The 24221-nt window shown below is 35.6% G+C and overlaps 1 long non-coding RNA gene across 1 annotated transcript in view; it reads right to left on the minus strand.

Annotated features, from left to right (window-relative positions):
- Positions 1-17489, minus strand: part of LOC118601704 — an 81749-nt gene extending 64260 nt beyond the window's left edge. Inside the window, exon 1 of the long non-coding RNA XR_004950540.1 lies at positions 17452-17489. This is a non-coding gene — a long non-coding RNA (uncharacterized LOC118601704). The remainder of the gene's footprint in view (positions 1-17451) is intronic.
- Positions 17490-24221: the final 6732 nt, after the last annotated feature.

Raw genomic sequence — 24221 nt, forward strand, 5'->3', positions numbered from 1 at the left:
GGTCTAAGTTGAATGCGGCTTCTGGTCTACCACATTACATCACTTCTGGTTGTATCAAATTTATATTTACTAAGCACCACAAAATTTTTGTGGCAGACTTCATTTGCCCACAGTCAAACACTGAAACATATGAAAAGTGAGTTAAACATTTGGTTTAACCTAGAAGTATAGTAGTCCATTTAATTAATGCACCAAAAAATGCAAACATGCATATGGAAATATGAGCTGGTTTTGTTTGTTTGTTTTTGTTCTGCTTTTTTACAACTCTGTTTCTGCCCAGAACAAGAAAAAATACACAATAAATAGATTTTTTTTTCTGCTCTAATAAGAGATTTTCCTCTCTTTTTTTTTCTTTCTCTCTCTGAAAAAATAAAAATATGGTTTTACAAAAAGCAGAAAAGATATTTAGATAGCATAAGAAGTAGACAAATGATGCCATAACTTTATAGGGTGTTGTTGGAAAAATGACTGTTATAAACAAATGGAGAATCTTCTATGGATCAAATTGGGCAATTTAGTTTAGTTTAGTTTTTTGTTTTTGTTTTTGTTTTTGTTTTCCCCCTACAGCACAAAAGATATCAGAGTAGGAAAAGCAATGTTAATCCTTGGAAATTGAACCAGATGAAAATCACCACAAGTATTCGCAGAGTAAGTTCCCTTTTAGACAAAAATTTTATAAAGCATTTACACAGAATTTTAGACAGAATTTTTTTTTTTTATGTTAAAACCTCTGGAGGTTTTTGTTGGATGGTTGGTAGGTGGTTCAATAAGTGGTATGATAAATAATGATCTTTAGTAGCAACAAAACTTGACAGGTTTTCTCAATTATCAAATATTAAAATAATTTCAATAAACATTTATACAGTGTATACATACAACTTATTGCTACTAATTTTTCTTTAGTCAATTATCTTTTAGAGTAATTTTTAAAACAAATTTTATATTAACTTCATTTTTACCATTTTGAAAATTATTCCTTTGTCTAGATTGATTTCTGATATTCTATTCCTTCGCCTAAAGAATCTCCTTTAACATTTCTTGTGAAAATTAGGTGAGCATTGACTTTTGAGGTAATAAGTTTTCTCTCCTCTTATAGCACTTTAAGATATCACTCCATCATCTTCAGGCTTAGTTTCTAATAAGACTATTTTAATTCTTATCTTTGTTCCTTATACAATTATCTTTGTATAATGTCTTTTCCCCACCCTCACTGGTTGCTTTCTAGATTTTTTTTCTGTCTTTGGTTTTCTATAATTTAAGTATGATATGTCTAGGTGTTTTCTTCCTCTCTTCTACATTCTTCTCTCCCTTCCTCAATCCCTTCCTTCTTTCCTCTCTCTTTTTAGTATCTATCCTGCTGAGTATTCTATGAGCTTTTTGGATTTATGGCTTAAAGTCTTTCATTATTTGGAAAAATGCTCAGCCATTATATTTTCAAATATTTCTTCTCCCCAGTCTCCTTTTTTTTCATACTAAAATTCCAATCGCACATATATTAGACTATTTGACATTGTCCCATAGTTCTTGAAGACAGTCTTTTTTTCTTTGCATTTTAGTTTGAATAATTTCTTTGCACTAATCTTTATTTTTGTTACTATAGCTTTATTTCTGCAATTTCCATTTTATAATTTCTTGTAGTTTTTGTTTCTCTGCTACAATTTCCCGTGTGTTCTTGTTGTTAGCCATCTTTTATACCAGAATCTTTAACATATTAATTACAGTTTATTTTTTTCCCCTTTTTAATACCCTGTCCAATAACTTCAACATCTGGGTTCTGCAGATTGTATTGTCTCCTGACAGAGGTTATGTTTTCTGGCATTTTAGTTTATGTCATAATTTTTGGTTGAAAGCCAGGTATCATGTGTGAAACAGTAAAGACTAAGGTATGTAGTATTTATGCCTAGAATTGGGCACACCTCTTCTATTACACATTTAATGTTGACAGTTAAGTCTAGTCAGGAGTCAAATAGGGTTACGATTTTATTAGTTCTTTTTACTGTCAGCACATTACTGGCCTCAGATTCCTCTACCATTACCTTGTACTGAGATGGGAGTTGAGTTTCCAAAAGATATTTTTCAGTGTTCTATTTCCATTCTGAGGTTTAGTATTCTTCTATGAACCTGAACCTCAAAGAAATTCCATCTTTATCTTCATGCCTCTCTCCTAGTAATAGACTGCAATTACTTGTTATTTGATGCTAGCTAGCCTGGTGGTGGAAGGTGGAAATATTCTCTATTTCTTTCTTTATCCTTGATCTTGTGCAAAACCTCTCCCTTTTAGTCTCACAGAACAAATTTTCTCAATGAGTCTGTCCCTAAACCAACAACAGTAATCCTCTGGCCATCTTGGTCCAGGGCAATTTCTTATCTTTCTCTCAGGAAAAGGTCTCTTTTTTCCATTCCCTCTCCTAGCTTCAAAAGTCTTCAGTTATATTTGAGCGAGGTAATATTTGCTTCCCTTTCTCCAGAGGTTTCAAGATTTTGTTCTATAAATAAGATAGGGAAAAGGATCCATTGCTGTTCTCCTACCTCAGTCCTGCATTATAAGAGGGGTTCTCACTGGTCTACTATCATGGTGCTAGCATTTTATAGATTATTTGACTTTTTCTTATTCTAGGATTGGCAGTGATGCTATTTTCAACGTTCTAGCAGAAGCCCCTCAATAAACTTTTAGTATAATATGTAGTTTTTAAATTCTAATTATCAAAAGTTGATAATCGATGTGTAATACTGATGCTACAGATAGGCACAGTGAGCATCTCTAAAGCTTGGAAATGGTTTAGAAAATTATACAATCTGAAGCATATGTAAAAATTGAAAAGATTAGCTACTAGAAAAAAGAAATACTGTATAACACTATAAGCATAGTAACTGTTAAAGCATAGACTCCTAAAATGCGACAAGATGTGAACTACAATTACAAATTCTAGTACTTTCTTTGTCATGTTATAGCTTCTCCGTTCTCAAGAAAAATTTAAAAAATGTTTTGAACTAAATGAAAATTAAAACACATCTTGTCAAAATTTGTGGGAAGCAGCAAATAAGTACTTACAAGGGAAATTTATAGCATTAAATGCATATATTAGGAAAGAAGAAAGACCCAAGATCAATAATCTAAGTTTTCACCTTAGAAAACTAGAAAAAGAACAAATTAAATTTACAGTAAGCAGAACAAAAAAATGATAATTAAAGATTAATTTGAAAACAAGAAATCAATAGGGAAAATCGGCAAAACCAAAAAGTGTTTATTTTTAAAAAATCAATAAAATCAGTAAGCCTTTAAGAGGCTAAGAAAAAAAGAAAGAGTATGTAAATTACTCTTTCTCAGAAATGAAGGAGGGACATTACTATAGATTCCATGGATATTAAAAGGATAATAAAATAGTATGCAACTCTATGACTATAAATTTGATAAATAGATAAAAATGGACCAAATCCTTGTATAGAAACAAAGGAAATACTTTTTAATTCATCTATGAGGTCAGAATTACCCTAATAATAAAACCAGATAAATAATTACAAGAAAAGAACACTACAGACTGATATCTTATGAACATACATACAAAAATACTTGATAAAATAATAGGTAATTGCAGCCAACACTGTACAAAAAGAATTATACAGCACACCAGGTGGAATTTCTCCCAGGTATGCAAGCCTCGTTCATCTTTCAAAATTTAAATAATATAATCCATAACAATAATAAGCTAAAAAAAACACACACACACAATTGTATCAATAGATACAGAAAAGCATTTGACAAACTCTAACACTCATTCATGATAACTCTCAGTAACCTAGAAATATAGCAGGCTTTCTCAGCTTTTTAAAGAATATCTAGGAATAACTAAAAATAATATCACACTTAAAGGCGAGACACTCAAAGCACATCCACTAAGATCAAATATAAGGCAAGGGTGCCCCTCTCATCACTTCTTTTGAATATGTTATTGGAAGTTCTTTCTAAAGCGATAAGACAAAAAAAGGAAAATAAAAAGTATACGGCATGAGAAAGAAGAAATGAAACTGTCTTTTCTCACAGATCACATGCTCATTTGTGCAGAAAATTCAAAAGAATTGACCAAAAAACTCTTGAAACCAACAAGCAATTATAGTAAGTTTGCAGGATACAAGATTAATATGCAAAAGTGAATTGCTTCCCTATATAAAATGAACAAGTGGAATTTAAAATTAAAAACAATTTTATTTATATTAGCACCCCAAAATATGAAATACTTAGTATAAATCTAACAAAATATGTACAAGATCTATATGAGTAAAACTACAAAGCTCTGATAAATGAAGTCAAAAAAACTAAATAAGGAGAGTTATTTCAAGTTCATGGATAGGAAGACAATATTATCAAGGTGCCAGTTTGTTCCTGACTCAATCTATAGATTCAATGCAGTCGCAATCCCAATCAAAATTCTAGCAAGTTTGTAAATATCTATAAATATTATTCTAAAGTTTATATGGAGAGGTAAAATACCCAGAATAGCCAACATAATACTGAAGGAGAAGAACAAAGGTGGAGGACTTATACTACCCAACTTCAAGACTTACTGTAAAGCTGCATTAATCAAGAAAGTGTGATATTGGGGAAACAACAGACAAATCAATGGTACAGAATTATAAGCCTAGAAAAACCTACATAAATATAGTCAACTGATTTTGACAAAGGAGCAAATGTTATTAATATCTATATATAAAATAAGATATCAGCTACATTATAAAGCAGAAACTAGAAGAGATGAATAAAGGTAGAGACAGATACAAACTAATAGACTAACAAATCCCTCCCAGATCTAGTAAAATCAAGTGGAAAAAATTAGAAAATATAAGAAAATACATCAAAGTTCTAAATAACATAATCAATAGCCATCTATAACCATATTGAAGTCTGAACCACAGTAAAACAGAACATGCCTTCTTTTCAAATGGACATGGAACATTTGTGAAAATTGCCTGTATATAAGTTCACAACAAATCTTCAAATTTTTTTTGAAATAGACATAATACCTGCTTATACCTGTGATCATTTGAAAACATATTCACAAATTCTTTCATATATCTAACATCCAAAGATAGAGTCCATGTCTCCTTGAACAAGAGTAGATTTTCATGACTGCATTTTGTATCATTAGCCCTTTAGAAACAGCTTTTGTCTCTTAATGATAAGGCATTATAATGTCCTGATAAAAGTGGCATGACAAATTATCTTTTAGCACTCAGCATCAATTCATTTTTTTTTTTTTCTGGTATCACAAGGCTGGAAGCCTGGAAACTACAATTCCCTTAGTACCTTCCCATCAGAATTCTAGTGCAGGTAACAAATGAAATCACATGAGTGACATTCAAAAAGTGCATGAGACACAATGTGTTGTTGCTAAAGAAATGCGGTGGCTGACTAGCAGCAGTGGCTTGCTGAAGCCATCTCAGATGGCATACTCCTGTTTCATTCTTCAGTCTGGGGACTGTGAAGTGGCTGTAGCCTCAGTGGTAGCTTCCTGCCCTTTCCTGTAATCTCCTAAGTTTCTATATTAAATTCCTTTCTGTCTCAAACATTTAAATTAGCTTTGTTTTTACGACTAAACCTTAACAAATATACTTGGGAATAAACATGAGAGTTCTTTACCTAAAATATAGACCTTTTGTAGCTGCTCATTCTTTCTGAAGCATAAAAGAGATAACTGAGAACACAAGACTGTTGAGATGCACATTTTCTATTCTTATACCAACATTGAGGGGAGGATAAAGTATTGTTGTACTAAATCCTCCCCTGTCTTAAGGTTCTGGAACTAAAAGGAGATGAATACTTTCAACAAACACTGTATGTGCTTGAATGCTCGCTTATTACACACAGAATTAAAGCTGTGGGCTCATAGAGAGAGAAGGATTTGCCGTGAGTCTTCCTTTGAAAGATATATCAAAATCATGATTCAGGCATTTCATGTCCCCTAAACGAACACTACTTATGAGTGTCTCGAACCCCACTTGAAACCCTAAAAAGAGGATTTTAATATCAGTAATTTAATTCTGAAAGAATTGAGGTCATTGTTGTTGTTGTTGTTGTTGTTGTTGTTGGTTTTTTTTTTGGTTATAATAGAAAGATAGTGGTTTGCACAGGCACAGTGTCTTGAAAAAAGGGAAAGAATGTGTCCCTGTGTTTTCAAATGCTGCCCGAGGGAGACCATGTCTGTGACAATTAGTACTGACTTTTTTATATATATAAAAATACGCCTACAGAGGATGATCCATTGTAATTGTAATTATATATTTAAGAGGGAAAAAAGTACTCCCTTTACTCTATTTTTTGTGTGCCACTAGACAGCTTATAATTTGAATATCTGAGAGGACCACCTACAAATACAAAAGGTCCTTACTCTTCAGACAAGTAAATCAATAGGTAACCTAAGATTGAGGCCCGGAAGAAAACAGAGAAAGGTTTTGTATTAAAATGTACCTGAAATTTGTTGTAATCAGGTATGGTAAGACAGTCAGAAGCGGAAATGACTGTCATGGTGGGAGAAGTCTTATACTCCCAATCCCTAGAAACGGGAGCATGACACACCACACAGCACGGCCAGGTGGCTAAGCACCCCAGTCAATCAAGGGGCAGAAGGAGCAGAGGAAAGCAAGAGCAAGAACTTCATTGTGGTCTTTGTGGGAAGAAAAGGGGAAGGCATAGTAAGGCATGCTAAGCAGGTGTAAAATTGTGTAGTTTGAATAACTTCAGCAGGCTCTGGGTGTTGACGCTGTCCTAGGTTGTCTGTCTGATACCTGGCACTAGAGTGATTAGGGTAGGGATTAGGGTAGGGGAATGGTAGACTAAAGTGTAAGAGACTGGTGGAAGAGACTGAGGGTGGCTCTGTATTGGCTACTTTGCATAAGAAAGATGTACTTCAAGGCAATGCTATCTCTAAGAATAAACGAACCCTGGGAGAAGCAGTCCCTCCCAGGTCAGTGAGGTGCCAGAGAATCAGGAACACAACAAGTAAGAAAATAAAGTAAGGTTCCTTTCTATTAGTCTCCAACCATACACCCCAGCATGAGTGTCAAAATTTCTACATAGATCTGGCATAGAACCAGGTAATAATAACCTAGGTAGAGGCAGAATGACTACGATTCTTGATTTATTTGTATGGATACTAAGTCAGCTCAAATAAAATGAGACTTTATTGAAAACGAGGATTTATTATAAAACAAATCCTCACAGAAATGAAGCACAGTTGGGCTTTTGGGGAATAGGAGCTGGGATCTAGGAACCACTGAAGATGGAAAATCTCTCTCTCTCTCTCTCTCTCCACACTTCCTCTTTAAGAGTATGAATATGGCTGAAAAGGCCCAACTCTACAGAACCATTTAATTCATAGGCCCACATCCATTTGACTATATAGTATTTGTCTCAGAAAATATGTTTGGTTACAGACTAGCCAGCAGATCAACACCCAGTGGGATAGGTGTCAATTACTAGTCCAATCCGTTGTGGGGAAAGGCGATGACATGACTGATAGAACTGAGACAAACACGACTTGAGACCCATCTCTCCAGCAAGGGGTGAGTGAGGAGCACAGTGCCCATAGAAATGGAGAGACTGGGATAGACACCCTGGAACTATTAACTGCAATTGTATATTCTATTCCTATAAGAGTTTTCAATTATCTGTATTACTAAATGGTTTAATTTTTCTTGGTATTTAACAAATTGCTAGAACTCTGAGAGTACTGCTGGCTATTTATTCAGGGAGAAAGATGGTAGTAATGAATATTGCTCACTGAATATTTCCAACTCTCTGCCTTTTAGGCTCATGGTATGATAGCACTTTCTGGCTCCTAGTAATTGGTTGAGGCCATGTAACCATTCTGACAAATGAGCTGACAGCACAAACGATATGAGATACTTTATGGCTGAATGTTTACTTCTTGGCATGATACCCTCTGAGTTCTCTTTTTTCCCTGCCATGATAGCATCCTCAGCCTGGGTCCAAAAGTAAGAACAACACATAATGGACATGGATTATAGCAAGAGCAAGAAGCAAATTTACTCCAATGCTTTAAAACAGAGCTAAATGTCCAAGTGAATTTTACTGTTGTTGGTAATGACTCCCCAGCACTTAGATATATCCTAGTGTAAAAACAGGTTGTTGTTAAAGCCATTTGTGTATCTGAGTAGGATCAGACTGTTGTTTGTCTCAGTTGACAATGAACCTCATAGAAAACTGAGTTTTCTCTTCAGAGTTCATAGCTCTTACTTAGATCTAGGATTTTTTGTAGCCTACCCACAGACTTCAAAATAAGCAGCTGTGAGTTAGGATATTTTATCATTTTTTTATTCTGGATATTTGATGCCTAAAGAGTAAGCAGGAGGCCCTGGGACAGAACATGCAGAGATAACAGCCTCAGCGTGCAACACCAGGGAAGAGGAATAGAGGGGAAGGTCATTTTTAAAGCCAAAATTGTTTATTCTCTCTCTCTCAGAGGGCCATAGGGTGAGAACACTCCCTTAGAATTAACAGGCCTGGAGCTCTAGTCTGGACTTCAGTACTAACAAAATGTGTATCCTTGGGCAAGTATCTCCCATGCTGGGCTTTGGTCCTTAACCATGAATTGGGGCAGTTTGAGCAGATGATCTTCGAGGTCCCTTGAAGAGTTTGTTTCTCCTTTATACTAGAGTATTAGGTCATGACAGGGCTTAAAGTCATGTGTTTGAAACAGAGAGAGATCAAAGCTACACATGTGGGTTACATTTTCAATGATTTATTTATATATTTGTTTATTTAAATAAGAAATATTACATGCTTAAATATTTAAACAGTATACAAAACTGTATAACAATAAAAAAAATTATCCCTTCTACCCTGCTTCCCATACCCTGGAGGCCACCAGAGATATGCACACATTTATTCCCTTTTCCCCCTTTTTAGCTGCAAATGGTAGCAGGATATAGACATTATACTTCTCCTTGTTTCAATGGGATATCTTGGAGTACATTCCATATTAGTACATTTGCATCTTTTTCACTCTTTCTAATGGCCACATAGTATTCTATTACATAGGTATAACTAACTAATAAAACTACTCCTCTATTAGTGCATATTTGCATTTACGAAAATATCACTAACATTTTCCAACTAGGATCAATTCTTTGTACAGATGAGCCTCATGGAGAGAGAAGAATATTTGGTTTTCCAGGGATTCTTCATAAAAGGTAAAAAAGGGAAAAAAAAGAAAAAAAGAAACTGTGTTTCTCATTTAGAGAACTATTTAATCTATGTGCTTCAAACAATTAGATTTTTCTTGCTTTACTTTTGCAAAACAATCTTTTTTTTTTTTAAGACGAAATTAATCACACATCTTTGAGAGTCTTAAGATAATTCCAAGACTTTTAGGGGAGAAGCTGCTTATTGTTCTGATCCTGGTCTATTATTGATGGGCTGTTTTCAGCAAAATTGTACTAACATGTTTGTCAGGAAATAAATAACAAACAGATCCTCCCAAAAATGTTAACCAGATTTTATAAAAGAAGGTACACCCTTACAATATCTCAGTCTAAAGTATGTTGGCTCAATTTATAAAGAAAACAAGGATTTCATCATTTTCTTCCTTGGAAAAAATACAACAAATATTTTTGTTAATCCAAAACAACACTTGCCAACAAATAAACTAAAAGCTAGCTAATTTTAAATTGTGTTGAGCCAAGAAGCCAACGTGGTCAAAGAAAATTACCGTATATAGATCATTTTTTCCTCTGATTAATTTTGTTCACACATCTTGCAGTTTAAACAGACAACATACCACAGAGGCTAAAATTTCAAAAGCATGTCAGTATGAAAAAATACAGAGCATAGTTTATTTCCTTTGCTTGAGAGACTGTGGGAGGAGAATGAAGCGCATGGCAGTGCAGTTTGTTATATATCTACAACATGAATAGTTTCAGAACTTGCCAGTTTGTGTTTAGAAATGGCGTCAAATTTACATAATTATTAACATAGGACATGTATTTTATAACATGTCCACCTCCAGTGGGACACTATCTACACAAAGGAAGATTTTCTTCAGTTACCAGGGAACGCCTTCTATATATTCAGATATATTTTTCTCTAGCCTATTGCCACTGTTTGTACTACCTGAGAAGAACTGGATGGGATGGAGCGGAGGATGTGACTGTGCCAATCCTTGGCCCTGCACATCCCTGTGCCACAAAAAAGCAAACCCTTTAGGAATCCAAAAAGCCCTTACAGTGCCCTCAGATATCCTGAGAGTGCCTCATTCACACAGCATTTTTTTCAAAACTCTCATTCAGCTCTGGATTGAACTTAGTCATCTAAGCACTATACCATCTACTCAAAACTGATCCAACAGCCTTTACCCAGAGCTCTCTTTTCCACAACTCAGATGGCCCAAGGACCAACTGGGGCACCCGATATTTCAGACAGCTACCAGTATGGATTTTCTTCATTGGATCTGCTTCGTCTCCAAAGCACACCTGCAAAATCTCTTTCTTCAGTCAGATGCCCTCTTGCTGACAACAATTCATCTAACTCATTCAAAGCAGTCTGAATCCTAGCTCCGGATAGGCTGGAACCACCTCCTACCACACACGTGCCCACGTACACACTTCTTCAATTCACCCTTCCACATCTTTTCAACCACCATTTTATAAATCAGAATATGCCTTTATTTCACTCTAACAATTACCTTGATCCTAGTATTTTAACACATTTCTGTGCCAAATGAAGTAACTTTCCTAAATGTACAAAGTTATCTATACAACCAAAAGAATCATCTTCTAGATCTTCCACATTTTTTAAAATATTCATGTCAGTTATTCTCTCAATAGTTGTTTCCTAGCATACTAGCTCCGTTATACTCTACATTCATGGTTTTACACTAGTCATATATTCTAGATTCTTATAGCATTTTTATTCTAAACTATCTCAGCAATCATATCTTTGATTTGGTGAATTCTCACTAGCATGTGATGCCATAGCGTGGAGGAACACTGCTGTGAAATTGTCAGTCACTATTTACTAGAAAACGTCTGCCTTCAGATATGTCTCTATTTTCGTATATGCTGAGCAGTAGTTTTATTTTGTTTTCCTTCTTTGAATTATTCTTCTTGCCTGGCTTGAAGGCTCCTTCTATCTTCTATCTTGTTTAAATAATTTATTCTTCTTAATGTAATGGTAACTATTTTTTGTTGTTGGGTTACTATAACTGAAACCTTAAGGCCTTTCTCATGTCTCATATCTTTTAAATGAAGCCTGGTCAACATTGACTTCAGATTCTATTTCTAAAATTCAGGAGGTAAGCAATATGTGATTGTATATAAAGACTGTACATGAAAAATAGAATCGGTTTGCTGGAATTCTCCAAACTTCCTCCTAACAGACTCGTCTGTCTCATGGGTCAAAAGAACACTCCACCAGAGATGACAAATATCCTGGGTTCTGCCACAGTATGTCAAACATTTTCACTGGTAAGTTCTGGGATTACATGACCTGCCTAGGCCAACTTCTGCACCAAGTGGCAGGAAAAATATTTATTCATATGGCATATTTCCAAGGTCATGTGACAGCATTTAATAAACTTTAGTAGTACAGAAAGAATATGTGGTTGGCAGCCTCTTAGCTGGGCATGACCTATATTCATGGACCTTTATTTTATTTATTCTTGTCAAACCTGGGTAATTCATAGCCCCTCTCCTCTCTCTCTTATTCTGTGTGCGTGTGTGTGTCTTTGGTACCTTCTTTTGACCTATTAAAATGGAGTAAAAGCAAAGTATGGACCGTAGCCCATAGAAATATATATATTTTAAAAAGGAAGGGAAGGGAAGAAAAGCTACACTCCAAGTAGTAAATAGGTCTCTTAAATGTAGACAATATACTAAAGAGGAATGGATGTTAAACTTATGGGAAAATGTTTAAATTTATTAATAAACAAAGGGATCATTTTGAGCAAATAAGGATCTCAAACTAGGAGAGTCCCACTATTTTCACACAAGGGAATCAAGTAATCTGTTCACTCTTCATGGACTGGTGATTTTTCAGAAGCATAAAAGCATGTCCAAGTATCATTTGTATAAGATGATCACAGAAGTTATTGTCCAAACTGGGATGTTTTAGACAGGGCAATGGTAAACTAGACAAGACACTAGGCCATTAGGTTTAAACCCTGACTATTACATAAAAACAGGAAATTTTGATCAACCTCCCTATATATCATTACTTAGTAAGCAAACTTCTCTATATCTTTACCCTAAAACTCACCTTTTCTTAATATTTTCCCTATTGCTCTCTCAAAAGAGTAGGGAGGAGAGTATGTCAACGTCTTTTTATTCTCCAGTACACTAGTCTACTAAATCTTACTTCTTTGAAATGAATTCCATGATGTGCTCGCTCTCGCTCGCTCTCTCTCTCTCTCTCTCTCTCTCTCTCTCTCCAATTCCCCACTGATTTTTCTACCAATCATACTGCTACTTACCAAGTTTCTTGATCAGTCTTTTTCATTTCCTTATTTTTTTGACAGGACTCTATTATCTGTGTGGAGAATCTGTGCTATAGGTTCTACTGATTGGTCGAGGAAAGGGTGGGAGGCAGCTGATAATTGCATCAGGTCCTAATGTCAGTCATAGCCTTGTTCTTTCTGGTTTCAAGGGGATGCTCGTAGAGTCCTTCCACCTTCATGGACAAGGAGCTGCAAGATCTTACCTTTACTTTGACTAAAACTGTTTCTGTGGTCAAGAGACCTGAGGCTTTGTTCCTAAGAGTAATGCTGACCTAAGGGTTTAATGATTACGGGAGTGGTCTTGCCCTGCACAGGATAGGGGGAAAGAGAAGCAAGTGAGCTGGAGGCCTATTTGAATGAAGGAGAAAGAGAAGAGAAAAATTTATTGTAAAAAAGTGAAGACTTACATGGTTATACCATCAAAGGCCTTCTTCATTTATGTTACAGCATTTTTTTTATCTCAAGGGTTTTTTTTTTTTTTTTTTTGGTTCTCAGAATTTTCATCTGTTTACATTGCCCTCATTTGTTCTTTCATACTATCTCCTTTATTCATTAGAACATTTTGAATATTATTCATGTTTTTTTTGTTTTTTTTTTTTGTTTTAAATCTGGTTTGATAATTACAACACTTCTGTCATTTTTGAGTCTGGTTCTGATGCTTGCTTTTGTGTCATTTTGTTTTTTACTTTTTAGTATGCCTTTTCTTGATAGCCAGACATAATGGGCTTGGCAAAACAAATCGCTGTAAATAGGCCTTTAGTAACAGGGAAGAAACATATTCTAATACTTTATGATTATGTCTCAGTCTTTTAGTGAGCCTGTGCCTCTGTACTGTAAATTCCACGTTTCTCAGTTTCTCCTAACCCTGCAGGTGGAATAGGATGGATAGAATGAGCTGGAGTTTGGTTATTTCCCTACCCTCAAAGTCAGTTAGGCTCTGATAAAACCCTAGCAGATTAGGCTCTGGTTAACTAGTTTCTCCTGAGGGCAGACTTTGCTAAGAACAGAATGCTCTGGTGCATTTTTAAATTAGTTCTTTCCCCCTTCCCCTGCCAGAAGCACAATGGGACTTTCCTATTCACTGTGAGAACTTGATTAAGCTCCTAGAGGTAAAACTCACAAAAGTGTGGGGGGCTCCCAGTGACTGGGACTCGCTGGAATTTTTACCTGTTTGTTCACACTGAGCCTCCAGCAATTTGTCAATTAGTTCGTTTTCCTACCCCAATAGGGTTCCACAGAGGTTTTAGCTTATGGATTTCTGCTTCAGGAAGTTGTGATTTTCTGTATTTGACTGTCAGTCTCTCCAGTTTAGGGTGGGAGCGGGCAGTGGTTTCCCCCGTGACCTCACCTCTCTTATAGATCTAAAAAGAATTGATTTTTTAGTTTGTTCGGGTTTTAACTTATCATTTGGATGAAGTGGCAACTTCCAAGCTGCTTATATGCAAGACAGGAAATCACCTTAGTTCATTTTTTAAAAAAATCTAAGTATTGCTTTAAGACTTTTTTTTTAGAGGCGTTGGGGCACTGGGTAAAAAAGGCAAAGGGATTAAGAGATACAAATTGGTAGTTACAAAGTAGTCATGAGATGTAAAGTGTAGCATAAGGAATATAGTCAATAATATTGTAATAACTATGTATAGTGCCAGGTGAGTACTACACCTAGGAATCACTTCGTAAATTATATTTAATGTCAACTCTAACTGAAAAATTAAAATTAAAAAAATTAAAATCTTTCGTATCTAATAACTCGAGAAAAGTTGTTCTCTATGGCATCGGTTTTAGTAGGATGCAAATTATATGACAATTTTGATTATAACATTAGATGACCTTGCTAATATGTGATCTTGCTAAAAGCAAGACAAATTTCATGAAATAAATAGAATTTATTTTTATTTTGTCACTATCCAAAATTGCTGACCTTTCAACAGAACACTCAGACATATTACCTTAAGTTAGTCATCTTTAGCATGTTGCTGATTTTCAGTTATATAAATGTCACACATTTACACATAATTTTCTACTTCATATTAATGAAAGTATATTTGTATGATGATGGTACATTCATAATATTTTCAGTTGCATGAAAACAATGGCTTTCTACATATTTTTCAAGTTTGTTACTATGAAGGTATATTCCTCAGAAGTTAGGGTTGGGACAAGACCTGGAGATAAAGATTAAAAATTATTAGTCTGATTCATAGATATGGATGAAACAGAACACTAAGGAAGTCCTTAGTGTTGCAGTGGTTTGTTACATGTGGATTGTGAGTTTATTTGCCCTTGTGTAAACTAGATTTGAATTATATTACATGTGTGTAAAATGGCTCCATTAATGTTAAACCTCAGAAATGTAAACAACTTGTTTTGCCGAACTGAAATTGTTTACCCCAAGAGTGAAATTGATTTGACCAAGAGTGATAACTGTTGTGATGCGATCAAATTTAAGACCCACGGAACCAATTGAGATTAATTATGAGCCTTTATTAGCTGGCCGGTGACTGACTCTCCCCACTAGAGAATCAGCCCCGAGCTTTCAGAGGAGGAAGCCTATAAAGCCTATAATTACATTAAACAAGCAAGCAGGTTTACAGCAGCAGGAGTTAACATTAGCATATCTTTGCACAGGATAACTACACCCTTAACAATAACCAGACACCTGTGCACCTGGCTGATAAGACACCGAAGACGTCACCACTACACATAAAATCTCCAGGACTTTCTGCCTGAATCAGAGCACTCTCTGTCTCACAAGAGTGTGTTTCTCTGTCTCTCAATTTCTTTCTTTTACCAAGACTTTGCCCATCCAAACAAGAGGCCTCTTCGCTGATCGACTCGACTCGATTGGCCAAAATCATCGCAACCTGCTTGAATCACAGCCGAGATTAGAATTCTCATTTTTTTCCACATAATTTTATGTTTGAATATAGGTTCTAGCTTTTACAACTTAAAATACCTTACATTACAAGAAGAAAGCTCAATAAATAGTGAGATTAAAATTTCTTAAATTAAATATGAAAATACTTTTTCCATAAAAAAACAGACATCTCATTAACAAATATGCCTTCAGATTTTATCTCAAGAGGCAGATTTTAGTGAAACCAGCAATTTGGTGAAAACAGGAGCAGGAAAACCCTGTAATAGTTTTGTTTCTACTGTCCAGCTTTCTTTAAATTGCATGTTGGTATGTGTGTATAGGTAGCCTTGTTCTAAGGTATTTCCATATCTTAATTTTAAGGTTAAAAATCTAATTAATGTCTTCTCAAATTAAAATAATCCATTTCAAAAGAAAACAATATCTTACAACACTGAGCTCATCACAGGTTTATAATTACACATAAAATATAATTAGCATTTGTGTTTAAGGGAATAGAGGAGATGTCATCTAGTGTACAACACATTACCCTGAAAACCAAAGAAACAAACTATTCTTTATCTCTAGTCGGTAGTTTGGTCTGAGTTTAGATGACAGGGCCAGGTCAAATCTGGTAACACACAGGCAAAGCGGGCAACCCTGAGTCAGGGTTTCAGTGGTCAGATTGAATCATGCAGGGCTGTTAGCCAAGGGACCTAGGCTAAAGTATAGCCAAGTGCCAGCACAAAGGGACTTAAACACTCCTGTCTAAAAAGCAGATCTCTTAACACATCTAGAAAAAAATTTAGTTGGCAACCATATGGTCCACCCTCTTCCCCAAAACACTTCCCCTCTAAAAAAGGAGCATTTAAAATAGTCACTGTGAAATCAAATCCTGTAAGAATTAGTTTTGCCAAGTTGGATGCTTTTCCTCATTCTGTCCAGAGGATGTGTGAAACCCCGCATGCCCTTTTTCTTGTACAACAGAGCTCTTGGAATTTGCTCTTATATTGCCACATGTACAATAACACTTGAAAATTCTTGATTAACGATTATAAAAGACACTGGACATTTTCATAACATGTTATCATTTTCAACTCCTTGATAACAAATAGAAATGAAATGCGAATGTTTTAACCAGAGGGGATTTAGGATGAAAATGTCAAACTCACCACTCTGAGTTATGAACAAGGAAATCAAAATGAAAGATTTTGTTTGACTTGAGGTAAAACTTTAAAGTTTTGTACAACTCCGTGATTATTCAAGTTTCTCTTCTTATTAGCAGGGTCAAAATGTAAGACAAACTGCTAATGAAGTACTACAAGTCATTTTCTCTTTCTTTTTATTGCTAAAATTTCTCTTAATTTTACTTTATATTTATTTACTATAGTTTCTCAAAGTTTTCCAGTATTTTACACTTGTTTTTCTTAAAGTCTTTCTTACAATCAGCAGGTATATTTATTGAAAAAATTTTTTTCCTCCGAAGCTGTTACTGATTTGAATATTCCTCTTAGAATTGAATTGGAAAACAATAAAAAAATTATAACAATCTCATCAGAAAATAAATTCAATAAGACATATTTAGATTAGCTAACACATTCTAAATTTTACTGCAGAGATCCTGGTAATGTACATATTTTAATTTAATAGTAAAGATAATAATTAAGCATATACATTACTTTTTCTGCTTCCCCAATGCCATTAAAATTATATCAAAGAGCTGTCCAAAAAAGCATATCATCCAAGGACAAAGAGAAAAGGAAAGAAAATGACAGTCTCAAACTTTTGGAAGCTGTAAGAGATGAATAAGTGATAACTGACCTAGCAGAAACAAAACTAAATCCTGAAAGATTAAGATCTTAATCTTAATCAAGTAGGGAAAACAAGGAAATAATAAAATTTATATTGCAAAGTCTTAAAAGCATAGGAAATGAAGGCATCAGATACCTCGAGAGGGGAAAGACAGAGCAAAACTGGAGGATTGGTTATAAGTCTAAGTCAGATACCACGTCACCTCTCATTCCGCTAGGTAAAGAAATTGTCCTCTTCCTCTGGAAACTGGAGGTTTATTCTCAGAAGAAATAGCATGCTTACCTGGCAGAAACGTTACTCGATCTTCCTCCCTACTTGACTCCTAAAATTCTGACAGCTAAAACAGAAACTTTCCAATAAATCAGGAAGTTGAATAATCACTCTCTTGGAATCTGACCAGCATGTTCTCCCAAACACCGCCTCCCAACAAAAAAGGTAAAAATAATGACACTGAGATTTCCCCAATGAAATCTCAACCAAAATATGAAGCAATAAGCCTACAATCAACTACTCGGTTCCATTTTTAGTGCCCCATTCTTAACCATGAGAAAACCAAGGATCAAAGCCAACATCAAAGAAAAAGACCAAAACAAACAGATAAAAGGTAACAAAGATTATTCGAGAAAAAAACAAAAACACCAAGCAAACAAATAAGCAAACAAAAATGGTTATTAAAGTCCTCATACAAATAAAAAGAGAAATTGCATACATTTTTTTTTTTTAAATAGGATACCTGAAAAAAAAATGTCTTGGAAATTAAAACTTTGGTAAATATTGGGCAAACGAAGTCTAGGAAATAACCCAGGAATTAGAATAGAAAGAATAAAAGCTGAAAATAAAAGACAAAAGTAAGAAACGAAGAAATTAGAAGATTAGCCCAAGAGGTCTGACATCTAAATAGTAGGAGCTCCAGAAAAAATAGAAAATAGAGGAGAAAATATCACCACTGAAGTAATTCAAAAAAATTTCCAAGAACTGAAAAGATATGAACTTTTTTAGATTGAAAGTATATACTTAGTACCTGATATGACTAAAATGATCATCACAAACTCTCAGGATGCTAAAAATATATATATAAAACCCTAAAAGCATAAAGCATCCAGGAAAAAAATTTAAAAGTCACATACTCTTCCAGTTACTAGTGTTGTGCAACAAATCTCCTTACAGACTTAAAACAATTTTATTATGCTCTTCGATGTTGTGGGTCACAAAATTGGACGGGGTGCAATAGAAACAGCCTGTTTCTTCTTCACATCTGCAACTTCAGATGGGAAGATTCAACAGCTAGAGATAACCCAAAAGATGGATGGAATCATCTGAAGTCTCGTTCACTCACATATTTAGCATTCGATGCAGCTGTAACCTCAGTTGGGGCTATTAACAGAAACATTCCCTGTAGCTTCTTTATTTGCCCTGTGTTTTCTTCAAGGATGATGTCTAGGGTAGTCAGACTCTTATACTGCAACTCAGGTTCCACAAACAAGTGTCCCCACAAACAAAGTGGAAGCTGCATTGCTTTTTCTAACCCAGCCTCAAAGTTCTCCACAACATCACTTCTACCACATTGTATTAATTATAAGCAAATCTCTAGTCACCCCAGTTCAAGGGAAAGACACACACATCTCAATGGGAGGATGAAAAGGTCACACTGTTGAAGAGCATGTGAGGCGAGAGATATTTGGCAACCACTTTTGGAAAATAAATCTGCCATTCTGCAAAATAAGAAATTGGAATGACTACTCAAACAGCAAGACTGGAAGCTGGATGACAATGGAATGCTATAATCAAAATACAAAGGAAAATAAATTTCAAACTGGAATTCTATTTGCAAACTATCAATGAGCAAATGGAATGACATTTTTAGACAATCTCAAGTACTCGAGATTTCCCATGCACTTTTCTTTAAAAGTTACGAAGGATGTGTTTTAAAATGAAACCAAAAGAGAGGAAGATGTGGGCTCCAGAAACCAGGGGACTCCACACAATGCAGAGACACAGGAAATCCCAGAAGAAATAAACACAGTCAAGAATGACAGCTCTGTACTTTGCACCATAAACGTGAGACCGATAGAATACAGTGTCTGTACTGAGAGAGCCACACAATTGGCAACATTTTGGTATTAATAAGTGTATAGAAAACCAAGGTAAGAGATAAAAACCAAGAAAATTACTAACTTCAGGAAGCATATAGTCCAGAAAGAACATCGCTCAGCTATATTTACAGACTTATGAAAACATTTAGCAAAATGGATATTTTTCTATAGAAAAACACTCATTAAATTGGAAAGGATGGGATAGGGGATGGAAAGCTTACATGTGTGGTAGGGTGAGAATGTGAAAGGGAGTTACACCCTCTTTTTCCATGGCAGAGGTACCGGAGAGTGGGGTCTTCTCCTGTTGCATTGTCCAGGTTCTTGATGTCTCGAACAAAGAATTGAGCAAGACACTAAAATACAGTAGAAAAGTTTCGTTAGAAAGGAAAGTACACTTCCAGAAGTGGAAGCGAGCCTGAGCAAGATAAACGTGGCTCAAAAGGTCTGGTAACAAAGACTTTAGGGTTTTTATCCCTTTTTTCTGTGGGTGGTTACTTAGAGTGGGCTTCCTTGATTGACAACTAAGATTGACAGAACTCAGTGATCATCATTTTGCTTTCTGCGCATGTTTGTTCCCAGAATTCAGTCTGTTATAATGATATTAATGAACTTCCGAGCATATGCATCATATTATAATTATGGTATAATGAGACTCAGGTGAGTTGAAGGTCATTGGGGTCTTCATTGCGCAGGTGCGAGTAACTGGCTTAAACTGGTACCTAAATCTCTGTTTACTAGTTTCTTCTGTGAGTTAAAAAAAATGCCTTCTGGCTTGCTTAATTGTGGCAGATTAGGGTGGACTCCTTCTAAGATAGGATGACCTCAATGTCTTTGCAGGCAGACCTGAAACTCCCTAGCTAACTTTCCTGCCTACTTCTTGTTCTGAGAGCCACGTGTTGTGTGGCACGTTCAAATCTAAGACCCATGGAGCCGATTGAGATTAATTATGAGCCTTTATTAGCCAGCCGGCGACTGATTCTCCCCACTAGAGAATCAGCCCCGAGCTTTCAGAAGAGGTAGTGTATAAAGCCTAAAACCACATCAAACAAGCAAACGGGTTTATAGAAGCAGAAGTTAGCCATTAGTACATCTTTGCACAGGACATCTCCTAGAACTACACTCTAGTCACACATTAAGCAGATTATAGAAGCAGAAGTTGGCTGTTTTCATCTGGTGCAAAAATGTCATTTCTGGGGGACTCTTAAATCTTATAGCAAACAGGGCCTGGTAGACAGTTCTTTTATCTGCATCCTGGCGGTGATATATATATATATTTTTTTTCCTTTGGGAGCTGGCACTTGAAGATATCATTCCCTGTCTTGTCTTTGTGACTAGTTTCCTGGAGAATTTTCCACTTTTACACATGAACCCCCTTATTATTAGTATGGATGATGAGGGACAGGTCTCTTCTTCTGTATCTGCTTCCTGCTGAGAATGGCCGTAGTCCCTACCTACAGGAGTTTCATGGAGCTCTTTCCCTTTCTGCCTTAGTCAGGATGGGGTCTTGGGTTTCCTGTTGAAGTGCCACCTCAGTCCCTAGACAAGGAAAAGAAGATACAAACTCATTATTTAAATCATACATCTACTGATTTCTATTATTGATTTGCCTATTAAGTGAGTAAAGGGAAACAGGCTTGGTTAATATGTTTCTTAAAGAGTAAAAAGAAAGATATTTGGCTTAAAGTCCCCTCCTTCCCCCTCCCAGACTCTAAGGGCCCTGCTTGGCTTAACACCATTTCTGCTTAACAATGGGTGGATGGCCCTTATCAATAGCCACAGGATCTGAGTCGCCAGGGCAATTATCAGAATTTGAGGGAGAGGGCCTTTTTTCCAAAGAAAGGAGGGAAGAAAACTTAATTAAGGTTTACTAAAAAGATTAACGCTGCAAGAGGTGTCCCATTTCATTTCCTGCTAAAAGATTAAGAATTTTACAAGTGGTGTCCTGTGTCAGTAGGAAGTTAACATAAAATGTCTAAACTGAAGTCCTGAAGACCTAATGTAAAAATAGTACTTAGAAATGTGGAGAAAAGAACCAGGTAAAACAATTTAGAGATAGTTCCTGTGGAAGGGGAAAATGGGCACAGAAGACTTCTGCTTTTATAATAAGACTTGTAGAAACAATTTATGTGCACATATTATATTGCCAAAAATAAAGAGAAAAGAATGGGCATAAAAATGTGCCAAATAGTTAAATATCTCTCTGAAAGTTTCCAGTGTCCTAAGTCGTTGTTGCTGGTGTCAGAGATGGTGTATTGGTGTGGTGGATGGCGCTGTTTTTCAGTAGGGGGTCTTTCCATACTAGTCTGGCTGCACATTAGAATCACGCCATTCCTGAGCCTCACTTTCCCCTCATCCCACACCCCGCCCCACCCGGAGATTTTCGCTAACGTACAGAGTGAGTTTTGGTCCTAGGCATGTTTCTAAGGCTTGCTGGTTGAGAACCACAGCACTAGAGAAGAATTAGCAAGATTTTTTCTGTAAAGAGCCACATTGTTGGCCACATGTGGTCTCTATCGCATATTCTTCTTTATTTTGTTTGGTTTTATTTTACAACCCTTTAAAAATGTAAAAGCCAGGCTTAGCTCATGGGTCATACGAAAACGGGCCAAAGGCCAGATTTGGCCAGAAGACAGTAATTTGCTAACCCCTGCACTAGAGATTCCTTCCCAGTTATTCTTAAAGCCCCAATACACTTTGCTTCCTCCCTATTCGTGGGTATTTCAATTAACCATTACAGATCGACCACATAAGTTTGTTTGTTTTCTCTCTGGAAACCTTATTAAGTCTACAATAAAAGATTTTAAAAGAGGCAAATTCAAAGGCAAGGGTGAGAAAAGCTAGGAGATGGCAACAGACAAGGACTGTCAATGAGTCGTTGGAAAACAAAAATAAATAATAAATAGATGGAAACTGGTCCTTGGTGAAGCAAATAGGAAAAGCTAATGTGTGGGCACCTCCTAGGGGATTACAAATGTGAATTGAGCCAAATTGCCCTCTAGAACTGCATAAAGTCTCAGGACTTGAAAGCCAAGGACACAGCAGAAACTGGGGCTAAAGCCACACACGGGGATAGTTGGAGGAAGCCTATTGCTGAGCAGTTACAGCTGCAGGACTTGCATCATTCTCTCAAAAAGCCGTGGCAGAGGATATTGGGATTCTTCCCTGTGAAACTGAACAGCTCAAGAGAAAATACCTCATTATTTCCTATAACGAGAAGGCCACCTTGCCGCCAAATTATTCTACAGTTAAGTCCACCAGTCAATTAGCAATTCCACATAAAGCAATTCCATTTTCTCCTTAGAGCCTTCTAAGTATCAGTGGGAAGCCAAGCATTGCCAGGTAATTGAGAAAAGTCTCTAAAATAAGAACAGGCCAAAAACAACAGAAAATGGACCTCAGAGAAAACAGCATATGCCAGGAGCACAAGAAAGCTTCCAAAAATATATCGCTAACATTCTCAAAAAAATTAGAAAATATATTGCAATCATGAAGCAATAATAAAAGGCTATTTAACAGGAATTAAGAACTTTAAAACAATTAAACATAGAATGACTAAAATAAAACTTCAGTAGGAGATTTGGAAGATAAAGTGTGGAAATCTCTCAGAAAACAAGAACAAAAGTATGGGTGGGAAAAATTTTTTTTAAAATTAAGTTAGAGGATCAGTATAGAAGGCTAAACGTCGCAAATTATAGAAATTCCAGAATGAGAGAACAGGAAACAACAGAGAAGAATCATTATAGGAATAATATGACAGTTTCCAGAACTAAGGAACAAAAATCTCCAGATTGAGTTTATCTCAATGTACAATGGATAAAATATACCATAGGGTATCACAAGGAAATTTTAGAACCCCAGGATATAAAAAAGAGAAGATTCCCCCAAAACTTTTAGAAAGAGAAAACAGTTCATTGAACAGAGGAATAGAAAATCAAACAGCATTAGACTTTTCAGCAGCAAAGCTAAAATATAGGGAAAGGTGGGACTATAGAGCAATGCCTTTAAAATTCTCAGTGAAAATTGTTTTCACTTTAGAATTTTTACCCCACCAAGTTGTCATTCAAACATGGGAGCTGAATATATATTTGCAAACAGTCAGAATGTTTATCTCCCATGCACTTTTTCTTTAAAAGCTTTAGAGGTTGCTATACCAAAAAAAGGAAGACATGAGATACAGAAAACAGAAAACCATGTGAAGGAAACAATAAGAAAATTCCAGAAAGATCACCAAGCTGCAGCAGCCTGGAGAGCAGCTAGCAACAATTAGAGCCTGTCGGAGGCGCTGCAGAAGGTGCTCCAAGGTAAGCACAGCCCTGCGTCTGACTACATAGTAAATGTTAATAGATTCGACACGTTTGAACAATAGATACAGAAAACAAAGCTAATGACAAAACATATGCTCCAGGAAAAAACTAAATGATCATTACTTGGCACAATAGAGAATTCTTACAAAGAAATAATAACATAAAATTTAGTCTCGATTTAACCAAAATTCTGACAAAATGACATTGGAAGATTGGAATACGGGAAATAGTAAGAGAGGGACTGTGTAAGAGAGCAGAACCTTTGTTTCACAAGAATATCAAAGATGATATCTGGAACTGATGAGTTGAAAGCATATTTTTAAAGATGAGCATATTGTTAGGAAATAGAGTGGTACATACCAAAAAATAACTAAAAATGTAAAAACGTATGGCTTCTAACAGGTGAAAAAAGTGCAAAGATATTTTTATTTAAAAAATTATTTCAATAAGAAAAAAGTATATAAAAATTTTTAAATAACCAATAGCTTAAAGCATTTCCTTTTTGTAAAGGACACATTTTAACTAGATTAAAATAGAGTTAGTTTCAAGAACCCAAATCAAAAAACCAGAAGTTTCTGCATGTAAATTCTAACTGTAAGCATTTCTGGAGTTTTATTTTTGTAGTAAATATTTATTTTGTTACTGAAAAAAATCA

Source organism: Rousettus aegyptiacus, unplaced genomic scaffold, assembly GCF_014176215.1.
Source record: "Rousettus aegyptiacus isolate mRouAeg1 unplaced genomic scaffold, mRouAeg1.p scaffold_m13_p_4, whole genome shotgun sequence".
NCBI lineage: Eukaryota > Metazoa > Chordata > Mammalia > Chiroptera > Pteropodidae > Rousettus > Rousettus aegyptiacus.